General features: G+C 38.9%; 1 long non-coding RNA gene across 1 annotated transcript in view; it reads left to right on the top strand.

Annotated features, from left to right (window-relative positions):
- Nucleotides 1–25,883, top strand: part of LOC138145428 (uncharacterized) — a 108,490-nt gene that overhangs the window by 52,274 nt on the left and 30,333 nt on the right. The gene's annotated exons all lie outside the window — the stretch shown is intronic.

Raw genomic sequence — 25,883 nt, 5'->3', positions numbered from 1 at the left:
GATTTTGAATAGGCAGCTAGAAATGTCGTAAGTGTGGATGAGTTGGCTGGTAAAAATTGGGTAGGTTGTATTAAAAAATCTGCACAATAACATTAGCATTCAGCTTACATTTCAAAATGCTCCAGAAACAATACTGGCTGTGAAAACATTTGTCCAAAATTGGCAAAGTCAACACTGTTATCTTGGAGGACTGAGCAGCTGCACCACCCATGATTTGTGTCTGATTGATTGTTGTTCAGGAACATTCTGGTTCCCAGAGCCACCTGTGGGTGCTCATTCAATCCTGGGGTCCAGAATTTTGTGTGTTGTGGTGGAGTTTGAAAAAAAAAATCCCTAGCTCAGGTTTGGGTTAAATTCTACCTTGAACACACATGTCCATGGGTACCAATGCCCAATTTTGGTGGAGCCAAAAGCTGGTAGAGAAAAAAAAAGCTCCTGCTGATCTTTTTAGGTTCAGGTGATAGGAGCATAGTTTTTCTCCCTGAATCACCACCATTTTAGCTACACTATAATCTCTGTTATACAAGAAGAGTTTTGTTTATTTCTAAAACCAGCCCACACACAGGTTTGAAGCAACTCCAGATGGAACCCTTGCCTCTGTTTAAAAACTGTCCAAAGATTACGTTTTCCCCCTCAATTTTTATCAGTAATGGCCTGTCTCTTCCCTTTTTCTTCTTAATGTGCTTCTGGCTAAATGTGTTACATGTACAAAATGCATTACTTGGAAATTACTAGCTACATTTGAGGGCAGGTGATTCCATTCTGTCTTAGTGACAAGCTCAGGGACAGTAGGCATCCCTCTTCTGGTCTCCTTGGCTTTTCTAAATGATTATATGCAGATGATTTTTTGTAAATCTATAAAACAATGCACTGATCACTAGGAGCCCATAGTACTCAATTGCTTTCCATATTAGGACATGGAATCCATATTAGTAATCCATAGTAGGGTTGCTAGGTTGGTAGATCATTGGAAATGCATATTGATTTTGGTGAAGCATTTGCCAAAATCTCCCATGATTAACTCCGTGTAGGTAAGGAGGTTGATTATGGTCTTGATTGTTAAGGGTATTTGTAGCTGTTTGAACAACATATCCAAATGATGTTGAATAATGACTTAAAACAAACAAACAAACACTTCCATGCTACTCTTGCCTGAAAGGATCTGCAATTCACCAAAACCTCTAGGTTTTCATGATGAATTATTGTCTAACAATATCACCACCACCAAAACTTATGCAGTTGGTTTTTCTCAAACACTAGCATGTGACTTTATGTAGCACATATAGATGTGGGGGCTATTTTCCCAACCCATCCTAACTCTGGAAGGTTTGATCTCCAGAGCTCTGGAGGTTACTTCGTATCCTTTCAGTGTCTAGTGGTAGCCCTGTGGGGTTGAGGGTAGTTATCTGATGCGTAAGCTCATGAACTCTCACTATTGTGTTTACCTCCTATATTATCTGTTTAAACAGTTAACCAAAGTTAGTTAACTTTCAGAAATGGGTATTATTACAGCGACAGAGTTGATATAAAATATCTCTCTCCCAAATCCATGACACACATTCTCACTAGTACAGAAAGAATCCAGAGGAAAGTGGGCTCAAACTTGAAGACAGCATGTGGCAAAGGGATAACTCCCTCCAAAACTCTACTCAATCTTCAACCTTTCTCTTCTCTTTTGCTAGAGTTTTGCTAGTGTTCTCAAAATATTTCAATTAATTATGATGTCCTTTTCTGTAGAGCTACTGGTAGAGCCTTGGCAAAGGCTTATTGCATCCAGATTATTCTTGGTTCCTGCTACAGACATTGTCATTAGCTGTTGCTGTTTTGAGGACACTACTAGATACTGATGAAAAAGTCTAAATCCTTTGGTCATCCTTGTAACTTATCTCAGGTGGAGTGGGGTGATTTAACTGAGTCTGTTCACATCTTACGTCTATTAAATTTCATCTCCTTGGATTTCCTTCATTGTTCTAGCCTATTAGGGTCCTATTGGATCCGGATTCGGTCGCACAAAGCATAGACTGTCCCTCTGAGGATTTTGTTATCTGAAAACTTGAGAGGAATCAATCTATGTCTTCATTCAAATCATTGTTAAAAATGTCAAATAGAACTAGGTTTAGGACAAAACTACTGCTGCTTGATCTTTGTCCTCCATTTTGAGATTCTTACATTAATCACTCCTCTTTGGGTCTTCTTGAGAGGATCATAGATTTAGAGCTTGAAGGAGGCTCTAGAGATGATCTAGTCTTTCCTTTTCATTTTGCAGATGAGAAAACTGAAGCCCAGAGAGTCACACAGGATAGTAAGTTACTGAGGCAGGATTTGAGCTCAGGTCCTTCGACTCCAAATCCACTGCTCTTCTAACTAACTCTCTCTAACTGCCTAACTCTATTATTAACTAGACAAAATTTATCTTATTCACAAGGATATTGTGAATAACATGTCAAATGGCTAGCTTATATCCAGATACATATTATGTCTCTAGTATTCTTGAAATCTAGTAATCCTGTCAAAATAAAATTTAATTAATCTGGCATGATATTTAAAAAAAATGTGTTATCATAAATAATATTTCCAGCTTGGAGGATCAGGTTAAAATGTGGGCAGTTAATGAGTTCTGTTTTACATATGTGGAGTTTGAGAAGCCTATGGGATATCCAGGCAGAGGTCCCTCTTCATTTCTTCTGTCTCTCTACTTTGCTCTTCCTTAACCAACTCTTTATTCATCCTCACTGAAACTTTTCATTCCTCTAATTCCTTCTTGTTCTCCCACTCCATTATTCCTTTTCCAGCCCCACTTTCTTCCTTTAACAGTCTGACACTGTTGTTGACCAATTCAACTATGTGTGTCACTCTCCAATCTTGTCTTCCTTGTCTGATTGTACTTGGTCAATCCTCAACCCTAGATCTTCTTTATTCATAATACTGAGTTGCTGAATGATTCTAGAAGTTTCACTCCAATAACAAATAGCTATATTGCAAATTTATGTTTTCTAATCTCAATTTGGACCTTATTATTTCATAACAAAACTTTTGTCCCCCTTGATTGAATCTGTCTCCCACTCCCTTTATTAGCTAGTTTAAATTTGCTCTCTTCTGAAATCTTCATTGCTTCTCCAAATAAAACCAAAAGAGAGAGGGGCACACCATGCTTTGTGCCCAGACCAGTGTTCACAGAATCATAAAATCTAAGGCTTCAAAGACCATGTAGTCCAATCTTTATTTATTTAGACAAAAAAATCTCTTCTACAGTTTATACAAGTCAAGTGATCGTCCAGTGTTTGCTTGAAAGAACTTTAGTGAGTGGGAACACAATAGTTCCAAGGGCAGCCCATTCCATTCCAGTGTCAAGAAACCACCTTCGCCTTCCCCTATTCCTTCACTCAGTGGCTGTCTTTGTCAGAAGCAGGTTGTTTTACCTGCTTCTGGTTATGTGTGTGGCATGTGAAACATTTGAGGCCAACCATGTTGAATTTTGTTGCTCCCTCCAAAACTCTACTCAATCTTCAACCTTTCTCTTCTCTTTTACTCTTTTTTCTAAAGAAGAGGTGGCTCTTTTCCTTGCCAAAGTCATTCCCTCTATCCATTACTTCTCATTTTCTCTTTCAAATGACTATTAATCTGTCCCTTTTTCACTTGCTCCCATGTTCAATCATTTTTCTTACTGCCTACAGATATACTCAATTCAAATCCATCCCTAAAAAACAAAACAAAACAAAATCTTCATTTTATTCTCGCTTCCCCTTAAGCTATTATCATGTATCTTCTTCCTTTTGTTTCCAGACTCCAAGAGAGAATCCTGTAAGCTAACTGCTTCCACTTCTTCACCACCCACTCAGTTCTCAGCCCTTTAGAAGCTTGCTTCTGACCCCACCATGTGATGGAAACTGTTCTCTCCAAGATTACCAGGAATCTCTAAACTACCAAATCCAATGGCATTCCTTCGGTATTTATCCTCATTGACTCCTCCACAGATTTTGATACTGTTGAGCACTTTCTTGTGTTGGTCACTATCTTCTCTGCTCTTAGCTTTTTTGACACTACTCTCTTCTTATTCTAGGTTTTTTTCCCCTTTGTTAACTCATTCTCTATCTCTTCTTTCCCTGTGGGCTTTGTTCCAGGCCTTCTTCTTTTCTCTCTACCTTCTTTTCCTTGGAAATCTCAGCAGCTCTCATATATTCATTTATAGTCTCTCTCTCTCTCTCTCTAGATATATATATATACACACACACACACACACACACACACACACACACACACACATATATGTGACTCTCAAATGTTTATATACAGTTTTAATAGCCCCACAACTAGCTCCTTTGCCAAAATTCTTCATCATCATCATCTTCTTCTCCTCCTCCTCCTCCTCTTCCTCCTCCTCCTCCTCCTCCTCTTCTTCCTCCCCTCTTTCTCACCACTCCCTCCCCCTAACATCTCTCACATCTCTCTCTTTTCACTCATACAGCCCAGGTCCTTATCACATTTTGCCTGCATTGGTCTGAGAATATTGATCAATAAACACCTTTTTTCCTAGAAAGGAAATGTTAGTAGATTGCCCTGTGACAGGGATGGCTAAATGGTGCATTGAACAGAGCACTGGCCCTGGAGTCAGGTGGACCTGAGTTCAAACTTGGCCTGACACTCAACACTTACTAGCTGTGTGACCTTGGGCAAGTTACTTAACCCCAATTACCCTGCCTTCCCCCCTGCAAAAAAAAAAAACTGTCCTATGATTCCATTCACCACCATCCCAGTGACTTCCCAATTACTCCCCTATGTGGTCATTACTCCCCTATATGTATTGTCTTTTCCCATTAGAATGTAAATTCCTTGAGAGCAGGGACTCTTACTTTTTGTATTTAAAGCTGCAGCACTCTGCAAAATGTTTGACATATAGTAAATGGTTACTAAATGTTTTTTCATTCACTTATTCATTAATTTATTCTATGGTCTTCAGATTGCTCTCCCAGTTTCCAGTGTCTGCCCTTTCCATCCTTCTCACAGATCCCAAAATGATCTTTATAAGATGCAAACCTATACTTTAATTTTTTTAAAATTTTTAAATTTTAACTTTTTTTTTTTGCCTTTTGGAGGGCAGTTGGGCTTAAGTAATTTGCCCAAGGTTACACAGCTAGTTTTTTTTGTGTGGGTGTTAAGTGTCTGGGGCCAGAACCGAACTCAGGTCCTCCTGACTATGGGGCCAGTGCTTTACTCACTGCGACACCTAGCCTCCCTTATACTTTAATTTTCAATGGCTCCCTATTGCCTTTAGGATAAAATTCATTCTCCTTAGCCTGGCATCTTCATGTACCACCTTCCATCTCCTTTTTCAGCCTTACTTTGGAATGCTGTGTTTATATTCTACAATTAGCAAATCCTGGGCTCCACAAAATTGACATTCTCTGCACCAGAATGCACTTCTTTCACTTCTCTGGCATTATTATCATCCTAGAGGAAGCTTTTTCTGGTCTCCCCACTGAGTGTTCTCTCCTTTCTCAGTTGCATTGGCACATTTATTCTTCAGTAATCTTGAGGGCAAGGAGAGTTTTTTGATTTTGTCATTGTTTGTCATTTGTTTTGATTTTGTTGTACTCCCCATCCCTAGCAGTATTCCTTGCACTTAGTAGGTGCTTAATAAATTTTTTTCTGTATGGAATTGAATGAGCATGATATGGATTATTTTATAATACCCTGTTACTTTGCTAAAGTTATTACTTCAATCTTTTCGTTGTGCTGAGCTTTCTAGATATGCAATCATGTTGCCTGCAAGATAGGGCTATTTAAACTTTTTTATTGTCATAGATTTTTCCTTTCATTTCTCTTTGATGTCTTATTACGTAGCTAAATTTCTAAAACTGTCAAATAGAAATGGTTGGCCCTGTTTTATAACTGTTCTAAGAAGGAATACTTCTGTTTCTCGACTCTATATAATATAAAGGCACTCCTGGTATCAGATTTTTATCATAACCAGGAGAGTCTTTCTTTTCCTATATTTTTTCATTTTTATACTAATTGCTGCATTTTATTGAAGGTTTTCTCTACATCTAGTGATATAATTATATTATTTTTTATTTCTTTCTTGATATAACTTGTTACATTACTATGTTTACATTTTGGTTAAAAGTACCACTTGGTTGTAATGGATATTTTTTTTTGGTGTATTACTGTATTCTAATTATACTGGCCTTTAATTTTCTTTTTAGACCTTCTCTTTGTCAGTTTTAGGGATCAGAATTATATTTGCTTCAGATGGAATTGTGTAGCCCAATATTTTTATCTACATTTACAAACTATTTATGTGCTATTGGAATTATTTAGTTCATAAAAACCTAATAGAATTCACTGGCAAATCAGTCTGATTCTGGTGCCTTTTTTTCAGGGCAACCCTTGAAATATCTGTCTCATTTTTCCTTTTGAGATGGAGCTAGGTTATTCACTGCTTTTTTAGTTAATTTGAATACTGCTTATTCTGTAATAATTTATTTCTTTTGTGTTGTTAGATCTGTTAGCAAAGAACTATGTGTAGAGGTCTCTGATGATTAGAAAAAATTTCTTTTGCCCTCATTGTGATCTCTCCTTTCACATTTCCAATTTTGGTAACTTGTTCTTCCCTCCCCTCCCCCTTCTTTTTTTGATTACATCTTAATTGTTTATCAACTTTGTTGACCTTTTCAAAAAGTAGCTCTTTGATTTATTTGTCATTTCAGTTTTGTTTTCTTGTTTGCATTCTTATTCCTCTTTCCTTTTCGGCTATTTCAGATCTGTTTGATGTATTACTTCGTTCCCTTTCTGAAAATTTAAAGTCCCATTTTTGTTTCTCCTTACTGATATAAGCATTTAGGGTTATAAATTGCGTCTGGGACCTCTGTCATATAACTTTTGACATGTAGTTATGGATTGCCATTACACATATATGAATGTGTGTGCATGTTAGATCTAGGGTGTTTTTTTAATACTGTATTCAGTCATAATTTTTTAAAAATCATTTTGTTGGATTTATCATATGCTGATATCAGGTTGTTCAGTTCTTTATATGATAGGATCATAGACTAAAGAGTTCTAAGAAGCCTTAGAGGACATAGAGTCTAACCCCTTAATTTTACAAATGATGAGACTGAGTCACAGAAAAATGAAGTGAATTGATCAGGGTTACACACAGAGTGTCTGAGGCAGGATTCAAATTCACTTTGTCTTCCTAACTCTTAAGTCTAGTGCCCTAGTTACATCCCTGTTTTCTTCCTTCCTTTTTTCCTTCCTTCCTTCCTTCCTTCCTTCCTTCCTTCCTTCCTTCCTTCCTTCCTTCCTTCCTTCCTTCCTTCCTTCCTTCCTTCCTTCCTTCCTTCCTTTCTTCCTTCCTTCCTTTTTTGCTTTTTGGAAGGACAATTGGGGTTAAATTACTTGCCCAAGGTCACATGGTAGTAAGTGTTAAGTGTCTGAGGCCAGATTTGAACTCAGGTCCTCCTGACTCCAGGGCCAGTGCTCTATTCACTGTGTAAATTAGTTCATTTCTTTTCATGTTATATTAAGACCTTGTTTATAATTTTCCTAATGTTTTATTATTTTAATTCAATTTTGTCTGGAATCATCCAGTCACTCCTAGCTTTTTGTGATCTAGGGAGAGACTACTTATTCAGTTTGAACTTATGTACATTTTTTTCTGATTAAATGTATTTTCTTGTAAACAGCATAACCAGTTTTAAAAATACATTTTATAAACTTTCTATTGGATAATTTTGCCTACTTAGTATTATAATTGTTAAAGTCTTTTTTCTACTAAATTTTGTTATATTATTATTTAATTTATTGAAAAGGAATTTATTTCTTGTACTTATATTTTTCTTAACACAGATTCACACCTACCCTAATTAAGATTCCCATATGTTATACTATCAACTGAGCTAGTTTCTTTTATTTAAAGAGTCAATGTAGTCACCCTTTTCCATTATATTATTTCCATTTTACAGTGTTTTTTCTCTTGTTCATTTCTGAAATTTTTAACCATTTAGTTAATAAAATAACTTTAAAAGGTATTACATCTAGTTATCATTTGGTTTATTTTAATTTAAAAGAGTAAATTGTTTTAAGTACCTTTCCTTTTTTTTTGCTTTTTTTGAGGGCAATTGGGGTTAAGCGACTTACTTAAGGTCACACTGCTAGTAAGTATTAAGTGTCTGGGGGTGGCCAGGTGGCACAGCGAATAAGAGCACCGGCCCCAGAGTCGGGATGACGTGGGATCAAATCCGGGCTCAGATACTTAGCACCACACCCAGAAATAACTGGCCGTATAACCTTGAGCAAGTTATTTAACCCCAATTGCTTTTAAAAAAAAAAAGTATTGTGTCTGAGTCTGGATTTGAACTTAGGTCCTCCTGACTCTAGGGCCAGTGCTCTGTTCATTGCGCCACCTAGCCACCCATTAATGTTTTTTTTTTTAAAGGAAAACATCAAGAGTTCAACTCCTTCATAGCCTTCTATTGTGTTATCTTGAAATGGAATCCATGTAACTTGTTTAGAGTTCATTGTAATCAGTTCCTTCCCTTTCTACCTACTTACAGGTCTTGCCTATCACACTACATTTTACAGTTTCACCAAGAATCAAAGCTAAAGTCATTGCCCTTTAGTGTGAAAAATGTATGTATTTCCCAATGTTCAGAACAGAGATATTTGCTCACCTCCAGTTCTATAGTGAGTATCTCTTTCTTTTTGATTTTTAAAAAAAATTTCCAAATAGCTGCTTGGCAATCATATCTGCAGGTTCTTTTAGCACCCTGGGATGTAGTTGGTTCTTGCTTGGTGACCTGAACTCATTGAAGGCTGCTACGTATTTTCTTACTATCTCCTAACTTATTTTGTTTTAATTCCTTGCTGAGTAATTTTGTTCTATATCTCCTAGTCTGAAGGTCATTGGCCATGATAGAGACAGAAAAAAGAGAAATGAGCTAAGAGTCAGAGTTGTGGACCTTTCTATCTCTTGTTCCATTTTGCCCTTGTCTCTGGGATTCCTAAAAATTGTGCTTTTTGTTCCTTAGTTTTCTACTGTCTGTCTTTTGCATTTCTGACATCACTTCTATAGGACTACTTTAGAACAAAGAAAGGAGGTAGGGGAGTGAGAAAGCTAGATAAAATATGTTTCTCATGTAGTTGTACTTTTATATGGTTTAGTTGTACCAAAAATAAGGGTCTTACAATCCTTACTATATATCAGACACTGGAATGAGAAATAGTTGTTGCATAATGGCAAGAACATTGGCCTGAACTAGTTCTGGTTCTAGTTTTCAGTCTGTCCATTTCTTCTCTCTGGGCCTCAGTTTCCTCATCTGTAAAGTGAGAGAGTTAAAGATGACCTCATTCAATTCTAAGTCTGTAGTATTTTAAAAATGAGGAAAGGATTAAATACTCCTTCTTCCTACTGCTTTCTTCACTGTAGATGTAAGGGATAGTTAAATCATGGGATCAACAAACTGTCCTTCCAGGAGAAGATACTTGTCAGCATAGGACAGATGCGGCAGCCTTTAGGGAAGAAGAAAGTCAGGAATGAGATAAGAGAAGAAGTGATAACAGTTGATTCTCGAAGTGGCACCCTACTGTCTATGCATCTAACAAGAAGTCGTCTAAGGACATTTAGCTATGACCTTCTCTTGGCATTAGTGGTAACAGATACATCCCATTGAGGTCAGATCACAAGGAGTCCACTCACAGTGGGCCTAGATATGAGCTCTGAGATAAGGAAGAGAGCCCACTTATGTCTCTTCTGACAGAAGCCATCATGACCCAGCATATCACCAAGGGGGCTATAGTGACCTTCCCTCATCGCCATGGAAAATGAGAAGATGAGGTCATTTACACAGTCCCAATAAGGCATTTCTAGAAGAGCACAGATAACAAAGGCCATAAATAGAGGCCAAAGGGGTGGAGGTGGCAGTCACATGTCAGAGACAAGAGGATAAGCTCAGAGCAATGCTATGAAACCAGGCAAGGAATCTGAGAGCAGTTTAAGGAGTAAGCAGGCTTTGGGGAACTAAGTGAAGAGGAGACCATATAGTGGACATGCTCAGGGCTTCCTAGCTAAGTACTGTTTGTTTAAACTATCTGGGAGAAAGAGACAATATCTTGAGACATGTACTATTTAACTCTCCAGCCTTTGGGGTCTCCAATTAAAAAGAAGCAGAAGCAGTGTCCTTTCAGGAACTTGCCTATAGTCATCATACAACCAGGACCTTCCTGAGAGCCCTGAGTACAATTTCAATGAACTAGAAATCAGCCCTCAAATAACCAAAACTTTTTTTTTCCATACTTAACTTTTATTATGGGCAACAAAGTATAGAAAAGAAAAACATGAGTGTTTCTAGAAAAGGAGTTCTTTATCTTTTTTTTGTATGTCATAGACCCCTTTGAGAGTCTGGTGAAGTCTATAGACTTTTTATTGGATGATAGTTTCTTGTTTACATTCATAATTTGAGGAAATAGTAAATTTTAGTTGGAGGTTAGTGAAAATAATGATGCATTTTTTTCCCCATTCAAGTTTATAACACCCCCCTCCACACACACACACAATCTATCCATGGAACCCTAGTTAAGTACACCTGTTTAGAAGATCTGCTAGAGTCAACATAGATTCAGCCTGACCACTAAATTAATAATTTTTTATATATGGGCCTAATGAGAGGCAACATGATGTAGTTGATAGAGGGCTAGCCTTCTTTGGAGGAACAAAGACAGGGTCTTCTGGTCCTGCACCCAACATGTGCAAACAAATTATGTGATGTTGGCCAAGTCACTCAGATTCTCTGAGTCTTAGACAGCTCTTTAAGACTATAAATTACAGACCATAATCTGTGTCCCTGGAGGAAGCCAAAGGTCTGGTAAGATGTCCTGGTTAAGATAAGATATGGAAAAATATGACATACCATTAAAAGTCTTGGAGACAGTTGTCTTAAAAGACCATAAAATTGGAATGCTGTTCCATGAAAGTAGACTCCTCCCTGCTTTTATGTGTTCCTGGATGTTTGAGTTGGGGGGGGGGGGTCTTTAGAAAGCATCTAGTCCATTTTACAAATGAGGAAACTGAGTCCCAGAGAGATGAGGTGACTTGGCCAAGGCAAGTGAGGGACAGATCAGCTGCTGGAACCAAAACAACCAGTTCTATTGAAGTTCTTTCCATTGTATCATAACTATATAATTTTCCAGGAAGTTGATCTAAAAAGAACAGAATCACCAAGTTGAGAAGAGACCCCCACAAGCCATCTAATCCTACTGATACCTGCAGATAATCCCCTCTACAACATGCCCAATACATGATCACCCAAGTTTTGCTTCAGTACCTGCAGTGAGGCATAACCCACCATATCCCAAGGCATCACATTTCACTTTGGGGTAGTTTTAATTGTTAGAAATTTTTTTGTTGCTTCAGGATGACAAGACACGTCTCTTTGCTGGGTGGGTGGGTGGGAGTGAACCTCTGAAAAATTCAGCTATACATGACAAACATTTCCTTGGTTAGTTTTCTGTTACCTATTGTATTTGCTCCAAAATCCTTTTCTTCTATCTTTTAACCATTCCTCCTTACCCTTCACCCTCCAAGAAACTGGTGCATTCTGTGGAAGTTCACCAACCAATTGCTTTTCTAATTGTCCCAGGATAAAGGGGGATAAAAATGGTTTTATGGGGCAGCTGTACAGGGAGAAGGGAAACGCTCAATACAGTGTTTAGAGTGCTTAGCGTATTGCCAGTAGGATTAATCTTTGTTTTTCTTTTAATTATGATTTTGATTTATTGGAGTCCAATAGAACAGTATCAGTGACAGGAGAAATAATTACAGTCTCTCTTGAAATTCTATCCTGGAAACGCACCAGGGACCAGTTGCTCATTGGTGCCAAAAAACACATTAGAGCTGTTTTCTTCACGTTGTTTTTTAAAATACTTGTTTGAAATGCTAGACTTTTTGATACTGAAAGAGTGAGCATTGTTTAAGTGGGTGGAGCACATTTTTGATCATCTGGGTCTAAACTTCCTAGCTCAGGGGTGGCCAGACTTGGGTGACCATCCAATTCTCCCTCTCTTTAGAACTTTGAAAGCTAGAAGACCTGCCCATTTGTGCTTGTATTTTTGATGGTTGTTTGCCCACCCTTGATCCCTGCCCTGGGGGCTCTGGGGACAGACTGAAGAGATGGACTTACAGTTTGAAAGATGGGGTTTATATTTGGATTTCTCCTTTTCCAGTCTCAGGTTTGGAACTTGAACACCTTTCATGATTCCTTCCAGCTCTGACATTCCATGCTTTTATGTTCCCAGGAAAGCATATACCAATCTGTGAGTCCAGTGCTTTGATTCCTTTTAGCCTCTTGTTAGTGCTTCCAGAACTTCCAAATGAACCAATGTGAAGATATTGAGGTGTAATGGAAAGAGCACTGGTTTGGGAGTCATTGGGCCTGAGTTCAAATCCTGATTTAGTGACCTATTCCTGTGTAACTTTGAACAAATAATTTCATCTCTCTCTCTCAGTTTTCTCATCTGTTAAGTGAAAGGGTTGATGCTAGGTATGATAGTGAATTTCTATAATCCCAGGTAGTGGGGAGGCTGAGTCTAATAGTTCTCTTGAAATGGGAAGATCTGAGCTGCCCAGGGAATAAACAAGTCCACAAAAAAGTCTGTCATTAATATTGTGAACCCTCAGAGTTCATGTGATACAGTGGAAGGAGGAATGACTTTGGTGTCAGAAGGTCTGAGTTCAAATTCTACTCTGTCATGAACTGTGTGATTTTGTGTAAGTTATATAGGTTTTCTGGACCTCAGGTCCAACATCTGTCAAAATCTTAGTTGTAAATCTAAATCTATGACTAAAAGGAAAGGAATCTGAGCAGGAAAGATACATGGCCCATGATGAATCCCACCAAAGCATACTAGCTCCTCTTCCCCCATGTCTATGTGTCCCCCCTTTCTCACCCACTACTGCTGAGACTTCTCTGTATGGGTACTTTCTGCATTCCCTTAGCTTACTCAGAGCCAGCAGGGGACTTTACAAGGGCTTTTATTGTCATTTAAGAAAAAGAGGTAAAGAAGCATAACAACAGACTTACAGAGAGTTTCAGAATGATTGAGTTACAGAACTCAGGAACCCTATCCTAAAATCCCTGAATCTGGACATAGATTGAATAGTATGAAACTGCAGAGACTAAACTAGCGTACTCCTATTTCTTTGGCCTCTGGCCTGGCTCCCTGTGGAGCTTCTGCCATCCCTGGGCATATGATCACCCCACTAGTTAGTCCCCAAATGACTTTTCCCCCATCTCCCATCAGGCCACAGGGAAGCTATTGGCATTTCCCATGCATCTGGGGTCCAAACTTGTGGGGATTATGTTATCTATTCCACATGAGTCTTCCATATTAACATAGTTCCACCCACCTCTCAAGAATGAATTTAGTTTCTAGAGAAACATCCAAGGATTTTCACCTTGAAGTTATAGGACATATAGCTGAGGTCTCCTTTTATGGAGGGAGGGAGAGAGAGAAACAGATAGAAGAAAGAGACAGAGAGGCACAGAAAGAATGCTTTAATAATGATAGCTAGTATTGATATAGAACTTAAATCTGCTAAATACTTTTTTTTATAAATATTAACTCATTTGAGTCTCGAAGTAGGTGTTATTATCCCCATTTTATAATTGAGACAATGAAGGCAGAGCCAGGATCACACACACAGCTAGTAAAGGTCTGAGGCTGGATTTGAATTCAAGACTTCCTGCCACCTAACTGTCTTAGTAGCTTAACTGTGAGCCTCAATACTTAACTGTGAGCTTCAGTTCAGGCTCAAAGTGAAATCTAGGGATATTGGTCTATTCCTTTTTGTCCTTCTATGGTCTACTCCTTTACAGGAAACACTATCTCAGAATGCAATAAAGATCAGCTTATCTTTATGTGGGGACAAAACATATTATAAAAGCACATGTTACAAATTTTAGAAAAAGTTTGAAAAGAACAGGAAACCCCTGATTGAGTGTAAGTGATGCCAGTTTATCAGATGGTGATGGGACAGGGGAGGAGGAGGAAATATAGAGGGGATAAATTCACCAGGTCCCAACAGCAGCCAACAGTAGGGGAAAATTACAAAATTCTTTCCAGGCAGATCATTCCTTAAGTAGGTCAGTGAGCCAGACAAGGCTCTAATTGCTAGTGATCATATTCAATTAAGGGTAGCAGTGACCTTCACTTGGAATTAACTGGCCACTGGTGCACCTCTAATAAATGCTCTGGGCTCAAAATTTCCTAGACCTTCCTAGTCCCCCTCAACTTCTATTTCCCATGCCCCTTCAGTCCCTTCTTCTAGCTGGGAAAATTACACTTTCCATCATCCCCTATGCCAATTAAGAGCTCCGCCTAAATGATGATTAAATATAGTTTACCACCAATAGCAAAAAAAAAAAAAAGGGTCATTTCTTAATAGCAATTCCCCTCAACTAATGTTTTAGTAGTAATAGCAATAGGGGCAGGAATAAAGCCATAGCTTTGGAACCTTCCCTGCACCCTTTTTGGAGGGGGGGAGGTAGGGCGATTGGGGTTAAGTGACTTGCCCAAGGTCACATGGCTAGTTTTTGTGTGTTAAGTGTCTGAGGCCGGATTTGAACTCAGGTCCTCCTGACTCCAGGGCCAGTGCTCTATTCACTGCACCACCTAGCTGCCCCATAGCTTTGGAACCTTTGCTGGTTGAGGACAATGAGCAGCTTCATGGTATTAGAAGCTCTGGGGGAAAGGTAAGGACTCTGGATAGCTCCACTTTGAGTAGGGGAGAACCAGGTTGTAGGAAGCAGTGGTCTGGGCAGAAATCACCACATCTCCTCTAGTGAAATCTAGGAATTAGGTCTACTTTGTTTACTGTTTCATTGTAGAGTAAAAAGTGCTGTGTAGTTAGAGTTGTGAAAGCTGAGTTCAAATTCCAACTTCCTTCCAGTGTGGCCATAGACAAGGCATCCATCCTCCCTGAGCCTCAGTTTCCTGCTCTTTCATATAGAGATAATCTTATACTACCTACTACTTTACAGAGTCATGCTGAGGAAATCACATTTCAAACTTAAAATTCTGTGTAAATGTGAGTTGTTATGATTACCCTCAAATCACAAGTTCTTGGACATGTAGAGCATGAATGTCCCTTAGATGTTTAGAGCTGTAGTTTTGGTGACCTACAGGACATTCCACATCTTGTAGAACTCTCATTCCACTCCCATCCCGATAGCATTTTTAAACTCCTCCCCCAGATGAGTGGGAGGAGCCCCCACTGCATTTTCCCAGACTCTAGTCAGGGATAAAAGGAGTATATCCTTGCTAGAGATGGAAGCACTGACATCATCAATTTCTTTTTCTGAACTGTGATTTCATTAATGTAGGAAGTTTCAGGTGAGGGAAGGAACTCCTTCTATCATGCAGATTGATAACTATTATGCAACTTTTTGTCTTAAAGCAATATGGAAATATTTTGCATGATTTCACGTGTAAAATTGATGTATTTCTTGCCTTTTCAGTGAGTGGGAAAAAGTGTGGGAGGGAGGGGGAGAATTTGGAACTCAAAATTTAAAAAGAAAAGAATACTAAAAATAATACGTAAAAGTTAAAAAAAAGTGCCTGAACCACCAAGAGGTTAACTGATGTGTGTTGGGTTGGGCAGGTAGTGTGTGTCAGAGGTGGAAATCCAACTCTGATCCCAGGGCTGGATCTCTACTGTATCTCTCATTGTTGTCATTTTAATAATAATAATAAACAATAATGATAGCTAGCACTTACGTAACACTTTAAGGTTTTCAAAGCATTTTACATATGGTATCTCTTTTGGTCCTCCCAACAGCCCTGTGAAGTAAGTGCCATCATTATTCCCATTTTACAGATGAGGAAAACAGGCTAACAGGCTAATTGATTTGCCCAGGATCAGATAGCCAGCTAAATATCTGAGGCAGGATTTGAAGGCAGGTCTTCCTGACTCCAAGACCAGTCCTCTGTCCACGGCCCCACCTGTTTGCTTTTCATATTCTTTGACAAGATGAGTAAGTCTGATATGGCTTTTCTCAGATGAATATTTTATTTTTGGAGACAAACTGATTTTCAGGGGTGCAGACTCTTCTTTATCTGCTGTGACCTGAGCATAGAAGCTGCTTGTTCCCTCTGTGACCTTGGGGAAGTCACATCCCTCTCTCTTTCTTCTCTGTAAAATGAGGGGTTTGGACTGGATAATCCCTCAAGGCCCTTTAAACCTTACCACCACGAGATAGATCCTGTGCTTACTGATCACAATTTATCAGCTGGCAATTCAGCCCCATGTTGCTTGTCCATTGGCTCTGCTTCTCAGAATTATGGAGTTGGCAAACGATTTTTACAAGATCTTTCCCCTCCTAACTTATCATTCCAAGTGCATTCTGAATTTCAAATAACTGCCATGCAAATTCTGTCAACACCAATCCATTCATGAATGAGGGCTTAAAAGAAAGATGTACAATCTAGGATGGATTCTTGGAGACAGATTTTATGTTGTAAATAGTTCATGTTTTAGTTTGGGGTTGAATGAAATGTGAGGAGCAAATGAGATCACACTTTTCAAACCTTAAAGTTCTATAGAAATCAATCAACAATCATTTATTAAGCACCCTGCTACATGCCAGGCTATACAAATAGTAAGTGCATAGAAGAGTCAGTTACCACTGAAAATGACTGAACAACAGCAAACATATATGTGTGTGTGTGTGTGTGTGTGTTCATGTGCACGAGCACACACACATTTATTTATGCAGCTAGTTGGTATAGTGGATAGAGCTCCAGGTCTGGAGGCAAGATCTGAGTTCAAATACTTCCTAGCTATATGACCCTGGACAAGTCACTTAACCCTGTTTGTGTCAACTTCCTCATCTGTAAAATGAGCTGGAGAAGGAAACTGCAAACCACTCCAGTGTCTTTGCCAAGGAAACTCCAAATGGGATAGTGAAAAGTCAGACACGACTAAACAACAACAAAGAGGTACATTTAGGGCAGGTAGGTGATGCAGATAAGGTACAGGGTCCAGAGTCAGGAAAACCTGAGTTCAAATCCAAACTCAGACTGTGTACTAGTTGATTGATTGATTGATCTATTGGTTTGCATGACTTACTTTTATATACATTCTGATCACAGCACTGTGAAGTAGGTTAGCAATTAATGCCTTTTTGAAGGACAGCATTGATGTTCAGAAACAGTCAGTCATTTGCTCAGTGGCTGGTTAGTGGTAGAGTTAAGACTAGAACACAGGTCCCTTGTTTTCCTAGGCAGGACTTCTTCCATCTCTTTGGTCCTCAGGAGCACAGGTGCTGAAAAGAGCACAGGATTTGTCATCAGGTGACCTGGGTGTGGATCCTGACTCTGGCGTTTTATTTCCTCTGCGACCTTTGGCAAATGGTTTCTCCTTTCTGAGACTCAGTTCCTTTATTTGATAAAGTGAAAGGCTTGAATGAGATAATCTCTAAGGGTTTTCCCAGCCCTAAGCCCTGTGAGTTGTCTTTTTGTCTAGGATTCTGACCTCTGTTGTTCACAGTGCCAAGCAAACCAAAATACCTGGCTTCTCTTGGTGGGGGAGATTATGGTTGAGTATGTCCTTGGTGGTGGGAAATTCTTTTAATCTGGGACAGAGGAGAGCTTATTGAGGTTAGACAAGATGTTTCTAAATCCTTAGGCTCCCATAACCCCAGATTGCAAGAATTAAGCACCAAGTTGGAATTTCGTTGCATCCTGGGACTTGAGGATTGCGTCTCCTCTTACATTTTGGTCCTAATTTTCAGAAGGGGATGTGGACCTGCAGCTGAATTTGCCCAATCAGGATGTGAACTAGTTATATACTATTGGGTTGGGGTGGGAAGTAGAATGACAAAGCTATTTCTTAGAAACTTATCTAGGACAAAGGGTCTAAACAAAGGTCTTACCAGGTACAAATGATGGGTCCAGAGGTGGAGGGCGGAGTCCAGGACTGAGACAAGTCAAGTCAACATGCGTTTATCAAATGCTGACTCTGTGCCAGGCATTGTACTGTGGGGTACAAAGAAAGGTAAAAAGTGCTCCTGCTTTCAAGGAGGCCACAATATAATGGAGGAAAAAACACGAAAACAATTAATTATGTACAAACAAGATACCTAGAGAATAACGTGAAGGTAAACTAAAATGAATCAGGAAGGTTTTCTTGCAGAAAATGGACACGTAGGTCCATCAATCACCTTTGCCTGTGGAATTCCTCATCCCTCCTGCCTACCCAGTAAGTCTGGCCTTCTCGGGGAGAAAGACCAGCCCGTGATGGGGAAGTAAGCCCAGGAAGATAGGGAGATGTGGGGGAAATGACCTAGGCAGGGGCGGGGAACCTGCAGTCTCAAGGTCACATGTGGCCCTCCAGGTCCTCAAGTGTGACCTTTTGACTGAATCCGAACTTCACAGAATTGTTCTGTGAAGAGTAGCACCAGCACTAGGGTGTGTCACAGGTGCACGTATCTTGACCTTTTGCTGTACCCTCACCATGTCCAGATTCATGTGATTGAATACCTTTAAAAAAAATTAAAGAGTGTTCTCAGACTCAGTGGGAAGATACCATGCCATGACTTCAAACTGAAGTTTTCCACTGATGGAAAAGAAATCAGCTTCAGGAAATCATTTGGCCTCTCTGAGCCTCAATTTCCTCCTCTGAAAAGTGAAGAAGGTTGAAGTAGATGACCTCTTAATTCCCTTTGAGCCCAAACATTCTATGACTCAAAGCAAGAGAATGCAGTCTTAAATGTGTATCAAAGATAAGAGCATAATATTCTGGAAGATATTTTCATTTTCTCACTCTAGAGTCTCTCTTTTCTTGAGTCCAAGATAGACATAGGTTGGTACAGAGATGAATTTTAGAGCTGAGGAACGGAATGGCTGGAACTCCTTGGGTTAGATACCAAATGCTTTCCATTATAGGCGTGATCCAATGGGGTTGCACCAACCACTAGGCCATCTGCATCCATTGTATTTGTGTTGAATGAAAAAATGACTCGTTTGAAATGGAGGAATCCAGTGCAAAAATGTTACCCAGATTTATGACTGTGGATGTCTGGCTTTCCCTGGTTTTGTTCCCCAAAATCATGGTTAACGTTTGTAAAGATAATAATAAAAAAAGTCCGGGTCACCATGAAGTATCTTCAGCGGGCTTTTGTAGGAGATGACTTTAATTTTTAAAGCTGATGCAGTGGGGACAGAGCCAAGACTAGGGTAGGCAAGGTAGATAAAAAGCCACTCTTGGACAGTGTCACACAGAAGGAAGAATTTTCAAATTCAGAGGGAGAACAATTTTCAGACTTTGGGGTGATCTATAACCAAAGCACTTTATCTATGAGTGCAAGCTGCCTTAAAGAGAGGTCTGCAACAATCTTTCAGCTTACACCCAATCCAACTTGACCATCCACTGATGTGAGTGTGAAAGGGCTGACAGATTGAAGTCCAGAGAAGAAGCAGGTGACACTTTCTGGAAAATAAGGTGGCACAGCAACTAGGGCCGTACTTGATTCAACAATGACTACGTCAGGTCATAGGGGATATAGTTTCATAATCACGCAATGGTGTGTCTAGGGAAGGCTTTGTACTGGAATTTGTTCTGGGAATGTGGGGAGATTGTTTTCAAGTCCAAAGAAGGGCTCATTTTGTACATCAGAATGTAAAAGATGCATCTTTTCTTGAAAATTAGGCAAAATACAAGATTAAAAAAAAAGAAATTGGGAAAAGTTGAAACCAACACTTCTCATTATTCTGATCCATTTCTCTGAAATCTGGAGTGTCTCATGGGCATTGGGACATTTGCTCATTAGCCATAAAATTATAGATGATTAGAGAGCATCTACTTCTTAATGGGGGTTGTTGATTTATATTTTAAAATATTTTCATAACTGCATTTCAAAATATTTGATTTCCTTTGTAATTCTAGGTATTTTATTTTATGCAGTTAAAAAAAAGTTAGCCTGAGAAGTGGTCCATAGACTACACCAGTCTTCCATAGAAGTCCACAACACCAAAAAGGTTAAGAACTCTTCATTCAGATTATAAGCACCTTGAAAATTGGCACCATGTCTTTGTTGTTCAGTCATTTTCAGTCACATCTGACTCTTAGTGACACCATTTGGGGTTTTCTTGGCAAAGATACTGGAGTGGTTTGCTGTTTCCTTCTCTAGCTCATTTTACAGATGAGGAAGCTGAGGCAAACAGGTTTAGGTGACTTGTACAGGGTCACACAGCTAGTAAGTATATGAGGCCAGATTTGAACTCAGAAAGATGAGTTCAGGCCTGGTGCTCTATCCACTGTGCCACCTAGATACCCACACCACATCTAATACTTTTAAAAATCTCTTACAGTGACTAACACAATACTTCGTACAAAGTAAATAATCAGTAAATGTTTGTTTTGATTTTTTTAGGAGGCATTTGAGGTTGCTGCACCAGAATTTGATTGACAGGCTTAGTTTGGCCATTTGACTGGATGGTTTATTATGGAAACATGAAGTTCCATGTACAAGGGCAGTAGCAAGGCCTAAAGTTAATTTTAAGGTTAGTTGGGCCCCCTGATTAGGTTGGAGAGGCATTAAATGTGATCCAGGATTTATATTGGAAATCTTAGTTGTAAAAAGACAAGACTTTTGGGAATAAAGGAATCATTTTAATTCAGGTTATCTATTACAGTGAAGATTATAGTGTATCCTGGGGGTGGGGGCTGGAGGGAGGTTAATAATAACTCAAGGGGACATGGCTGAAAGCTTTTTGTGGTGACTACAGCAGCCCTTATGGTGTCTTTCAGGGGGTCTGGTTTCAAGCTCAGACAGCAGAGAACCACATGTATAGTCAATAGCCTGATGAATTAAGAGGGGCCAGAAGGGGTGAGTTAGTATTTCTTAAAATCCCCAGTATCCCACCAATGAGTTGTTGTGACAATGTCGAACTGTAGCCATAATGGCCATCTGGGCTGCTGGGCCCTGGCAGACTATATCTCTGTTAGACTGCAAAGTCAGACATTTCTAGCTCTGATCCCTGTAGATCCGTCAAATGTTGCTCTGTGTAATAGGCCTCATCAAGGGAAGGTTTGATGTGAGAAAATGACATGTTGCTGACTTTTCTGGGTAGGAAGTCATCCAAGGCTACCCGGGGGCTGGTTCTGGTTTTGTCAACAGTATGTTTGCTCATCTTCTTGAAATAACATATCTACTTCATGCCTCATTGGCACCCTGAGCAGATAAGTAACCACAAGATGGAAATGGAAAAAGAAAAAAAAAAGTAGCCAGCAGAGCTTGGCCAGGTTTCAGGCATAATATTGATCCGAAGTGTTCCAGTTTGTGGTAGATGGGGTGTCAGCTGCTTTTGAGCTATTCCTTGAAGGCTACTTTGATGGTTAAGCATTCCTGGTCCCAAATATTGTAGTTTTGTTTTTTTAGTATTAACTGCCATGAATAGAAGATGGTGCCATAAGTGGTTGGACCCTGGCACTGAGACAGGATAGTCCCAGTTCTTTGGCTGAAAACATTGACCTCTACAAGATATTGGGTTGAGTCAGGGTGGGCCAGGGTCTTAATCAGAGACCCAGCTGCTTAAAAAGCAGACCTTCATCTGCTCAAGCCAAATCTTTGTAGAAACTGCTGAAAGCATCTCTTATTTTACAGATGAGGAGACTGAGGCACAGAGAGGGCAAGTAACTTGTCAAGGTAATGTAGCTAGCATGTCAGGTGTATCATAGGAATGATAATGACAGAAGAAGCCTTCATAACAATGACAAGTTGTAAACTCCTAAAAATCATTAACTTCCTTTGGGTCTCTGTTGAGGCTGCCATATTAGTGATAACCAGTATCTTATCTATGTGCATTTTGAATCCCTTGGGAGAGCTGCAAGGAATTCCATTTCTTCTTGTTTTAATATATATATTTATGTATATATGTATATAAATATGTATACACACATACACACATATACCTCAATATGGAATAGTCTTAAGATTATGAGAACTTTCTAGGATACTCAGATTTCTACTTAATGACTAGCACTACAGAACCTTTCTTCTCTCTTGGGAACAGTACAGGTTTACTGGGCTTTTAGATGCTCACAACAGAAAAGATGCTTAAAACCAAGGCAGAGGGAAGATAGCCTTGTTTCTGGATCAGAAAGCATCCTAAGTATGCCGTTCTTTTCCCCACACCTGAGACAGTTTTCTATATCTTTGACTCCGATTTTCATTCCTTGTGACTTTCTTCAGGACTGGCCTGAAACCTCAGTTCTTTTTTTTTTTCCTTTGGAGAGGGGAAGGGAGGGCAGTTGGGCTTAAGTGACTTGCCCAAGGTCACATGGCTAGTAAGTGCATCAAGTGTCTGAGGCCGTATTTTAACTCAGGTCCTCCTGACTCCAGGGCTGGAGCTCTATTCACTGCGCCACCTAGCCTCCCCTGAAACCTAAATTCTAATTCAGTGCCTGCATCCTAAGACTTTTCTTTCCTTGTGCGTCCTGCTTGACTGGGATCGTTGGGCACCAACCTCAGCCCATATACTTGGTCTCTGGACCTGTGGCTTGTTAGTGAGGACTGGTTCGGTTTAACTCCTTCATGCTCAGGTCTGACAGTGATCATATCTTCCTCTTTTGATGTGAATTTGCTTCTCCCCAGTGTCCATTATCTGCATCTGGCAGAGTCATTTTCAACCAGTCCAGCTTGACTTCTTGTCCTGATCGTCCAGGCAGATCTTGTACTATAGGGCCCTTTATGACATGCCTTGGTGCATAGAGGCCAAGCATATGATGCTATTGGATAAGAAGCTGGATAATAAGGCTACTCTGTAGGGTTTACCAGAACATTTAAAATTTATTAAAATAAATATGGGACTGTAAATAATCACAGCTCTAGAAGTCATCATTGACAAAGTATAGACATGGATAGAGTATTGCAAAGTTCATATGCTTTCTCAAAATCCCAATATTTCATGTAAAAGGATGTTTTCTACTCATTGTTTATGCTCATTTAAAAAATTGCTTTTTAAAGAAATGCCAAATCATTTTCTTTATAAAGTAATCCCGAAGCATAAGTTCCAAGGGCAGTGTTTTAATGAGGTCTTAATAAATGTGTATAGCATTTATTACACCATATGTCTTATGGCTTAACATTGAATTTTTTTTTATTAAGCACAAATGGGACTTACAGGCTTCTTCATTATTAACAGGCCAAGTAAATTTCTAACCTTGAGAAATTGATTTAGATTAGGAAAGGACCTTAGAGATCATCTCGTTCAGTTCCCTCAGGAAACTGAGACCCAGAGAGGTCGAATGACTTAGCTGAGATTATATAGGCAGCAAACAGAAGAGACAAAACTCAGGTCTTCCGACTCTAAGGCCATTTGTCTATGTCACAAGGCTGCCATTGTTTGTAATATCCTTTTTTTTTTTTTGTAAATACTATAACCCAATGAAGAAAGGTAGTCTAGAAGTACCAGATCTCAAACTGTATTACAAAGTGGTAATTATTAAAACAACCTGGTACTGGCAAAGAAATACAGTGGTGGATCAGTGGAATAGATTAGGTATACAATAAACAATAGTAAATGACCATGGCAATCTAGTGTTTAATAAACCCAGAGATGCAAACTTTTGGGATAAGAACTCACTATTTGACAAAACTGGAAAGCAATTTGGCAGAAACAAGATATAGACCAACATTCACACCATATACCAGAAAAAAGTCAAAATGGGTATGTGGTTTAGACATAAAGGATAATATTATAAGCAAATCAGGGGAGAAAGGAAAATTTTACCTGTCAGATCTGTGGATAAGGGAAGAATTTGTAACCAAACAAGATATAGAGAATATTATGGTATATAGAGCGGATAATTTTGATTCATTAAATTAAAAAGTGTTTGCACAAACAAAACCAATGCAGCTAAGATTAGGAGGACAGTAGAAAACTGGGAAAATATTTTTATAACAAGTTTCTTTGACAAAAGCCTCATTTCTTATAGGTAACTGAGTCAAATATATAAGAATTTTATTCCCCAGTTGATAAATGGTCAAAGAATATGAATATATTTTTCAGAAGAAGAAATCAAAGTTCTCTATAGTCATATGAAAAAATGTTCTAAGTCACTACTGATTAGAGAAATGCAAATTCAAACAACTCTGAGGGACCACTTAACACCTATCAGATTGGCTAATAAAATAAAAGGTTAATAAATAACAAACAAATAAATATAAATGATAAAAAAAGAAAAGAAAGTGACAAATGTTGGTGGGGATGTGGAAAAATTGGGAAACTAACGCACTGTTGGTGGGGTTGTGAACTGATTTAACCATTCTGGAAAACAATTTGGAACTATTCCCAAAGGACTATAAAATTGTGCATATTTTTTGACCCAGCAATACCAGCACTAGGTCTGTATCCAAAGAAATCAAGGGAAAAGGAAAAGGACATATATGTACAAAAATATTCATAGCAGCTCTTTTTGTGGTAGCAAAGAATTAGAAAGTGAAGAGATGCTCATCAATTGGGGAATGGCTGAACAAATTGTGATATTTAATTGTGAAGGAATACTATTGTGCTATAAGAAATGATGAGCTAGGTCCTTTCAGAAAAATCTGGAAAGACTTACATGAACTGATGCAAAGTGAAGTGAGCAGAACTAGGAGAAAATTGTATAAAGTAACAGCAATACTATGCAATGATCAACTGTAAATGACTTAGCTATTCTCAGCAATGCAATGAGTCAGGACAATTCTGAAAGACTTATGATGAAAAATGCTATCTACCTCCAGAGAAAGAACTGATGGAATCTGAATGCAGCATACTTTTAAAAAAATTTTCTTTCTTTTTTTCTTCCTGGTCTTGTTTTCTTTTTTAACATGGCTAATATGGAAATATGTTTTGCATGACTACACATGTATAATCAAATTGCTATATCAAATAGCTTGCCATCTCAAGGAGAGGATGGAAGGAGAAAATTTGGAACTCAAATTTTTTAAAATGCTAAAATTTTAATAAAAAAAATACAACCTGAAAATCATGTTTCTCTATTAATGTTTAAACTCTTAGATTTTTGGCAGGAGGCCGCTAGATGGTACAGTGGATAGAGCACTGAGCCTGGAGTCAGGAAGCCTCTTCTTCCTGAGTTCAAATCTGCCCTCAGACACTTATTCACCATGTGACCCTAGGCAAATCACTTAACCCTGTTTGCCTCAATTCCTCATTTGTAAAGTAAGCTGGAGAAGGAAATGGCAAACCACTCCAGTATACTTGCCAAGAAAACCATAAATGGGGTCATGAAGAGTCAGACATGACTGAAAAACAACTCAGCAATGACAACAGTGTGATATAATGGAAAGACATCCCCCCCCCCCTTCATTGAGTTAGAAATTCTTTAGAAATCAAATTTTGTGAACCTTGTATACTTTGAAACAGTTTAAATTGTTCTAGGATGAAATCCAAAGGACTGTTATCAGCTACTGCAGACTAATGAAGGACTCTGGAATTTGGTGCAATGGTGTTGTCCTATATATTTTTTTTTTGTTAGCAAAAGAAAATGGGAGCCCCAATTAGGGATTCCAACAGGAAGAATAAACCTTTAAAAATTAAGTTGCATTTTTCAAAGAGTAACTCCCCTGACACTTTCAAACCAATGGCTAAGAGACAGTAGATCTGGCTAAGAAAACTCTGAGTACCATATGGATAGTCTGGGCAGTCATATGGCCAGTTCAGGTAATAGTCTTGGTTCCCCCTCTTTTTTTGGATGACTTCCTGGAGACTACAGTGTCTTATAGGCAACTGCAGGGTTTTGTCTGGCTCTGTGTTTCTCCTTCGAAGGATCAGTGGAGGGGCACTGCTGGGTGTCAGCTGGTGCTAATCTGGTGCAATTATCT

This window comes from Petaurus breviceps, unplaced genomic scaffold (genome assembly GCF_028583685.1).
Source record: "Petaurus breviceps papuanus isolate PSGF00001 unplaced genomic scaffold, PetGlider_PUasm1.0 90740, whole genome shotgun sequence".
NCBI classification, from domain to species: Eukaryota; Metazoa; Chordata; class Mammalia; order Diprotodontia; family Petauridae; genus Petaurus; species Petaurus breviceps.
This window is presented reverse-complemented; position numbering and strand designations above follow the sequence as displayed.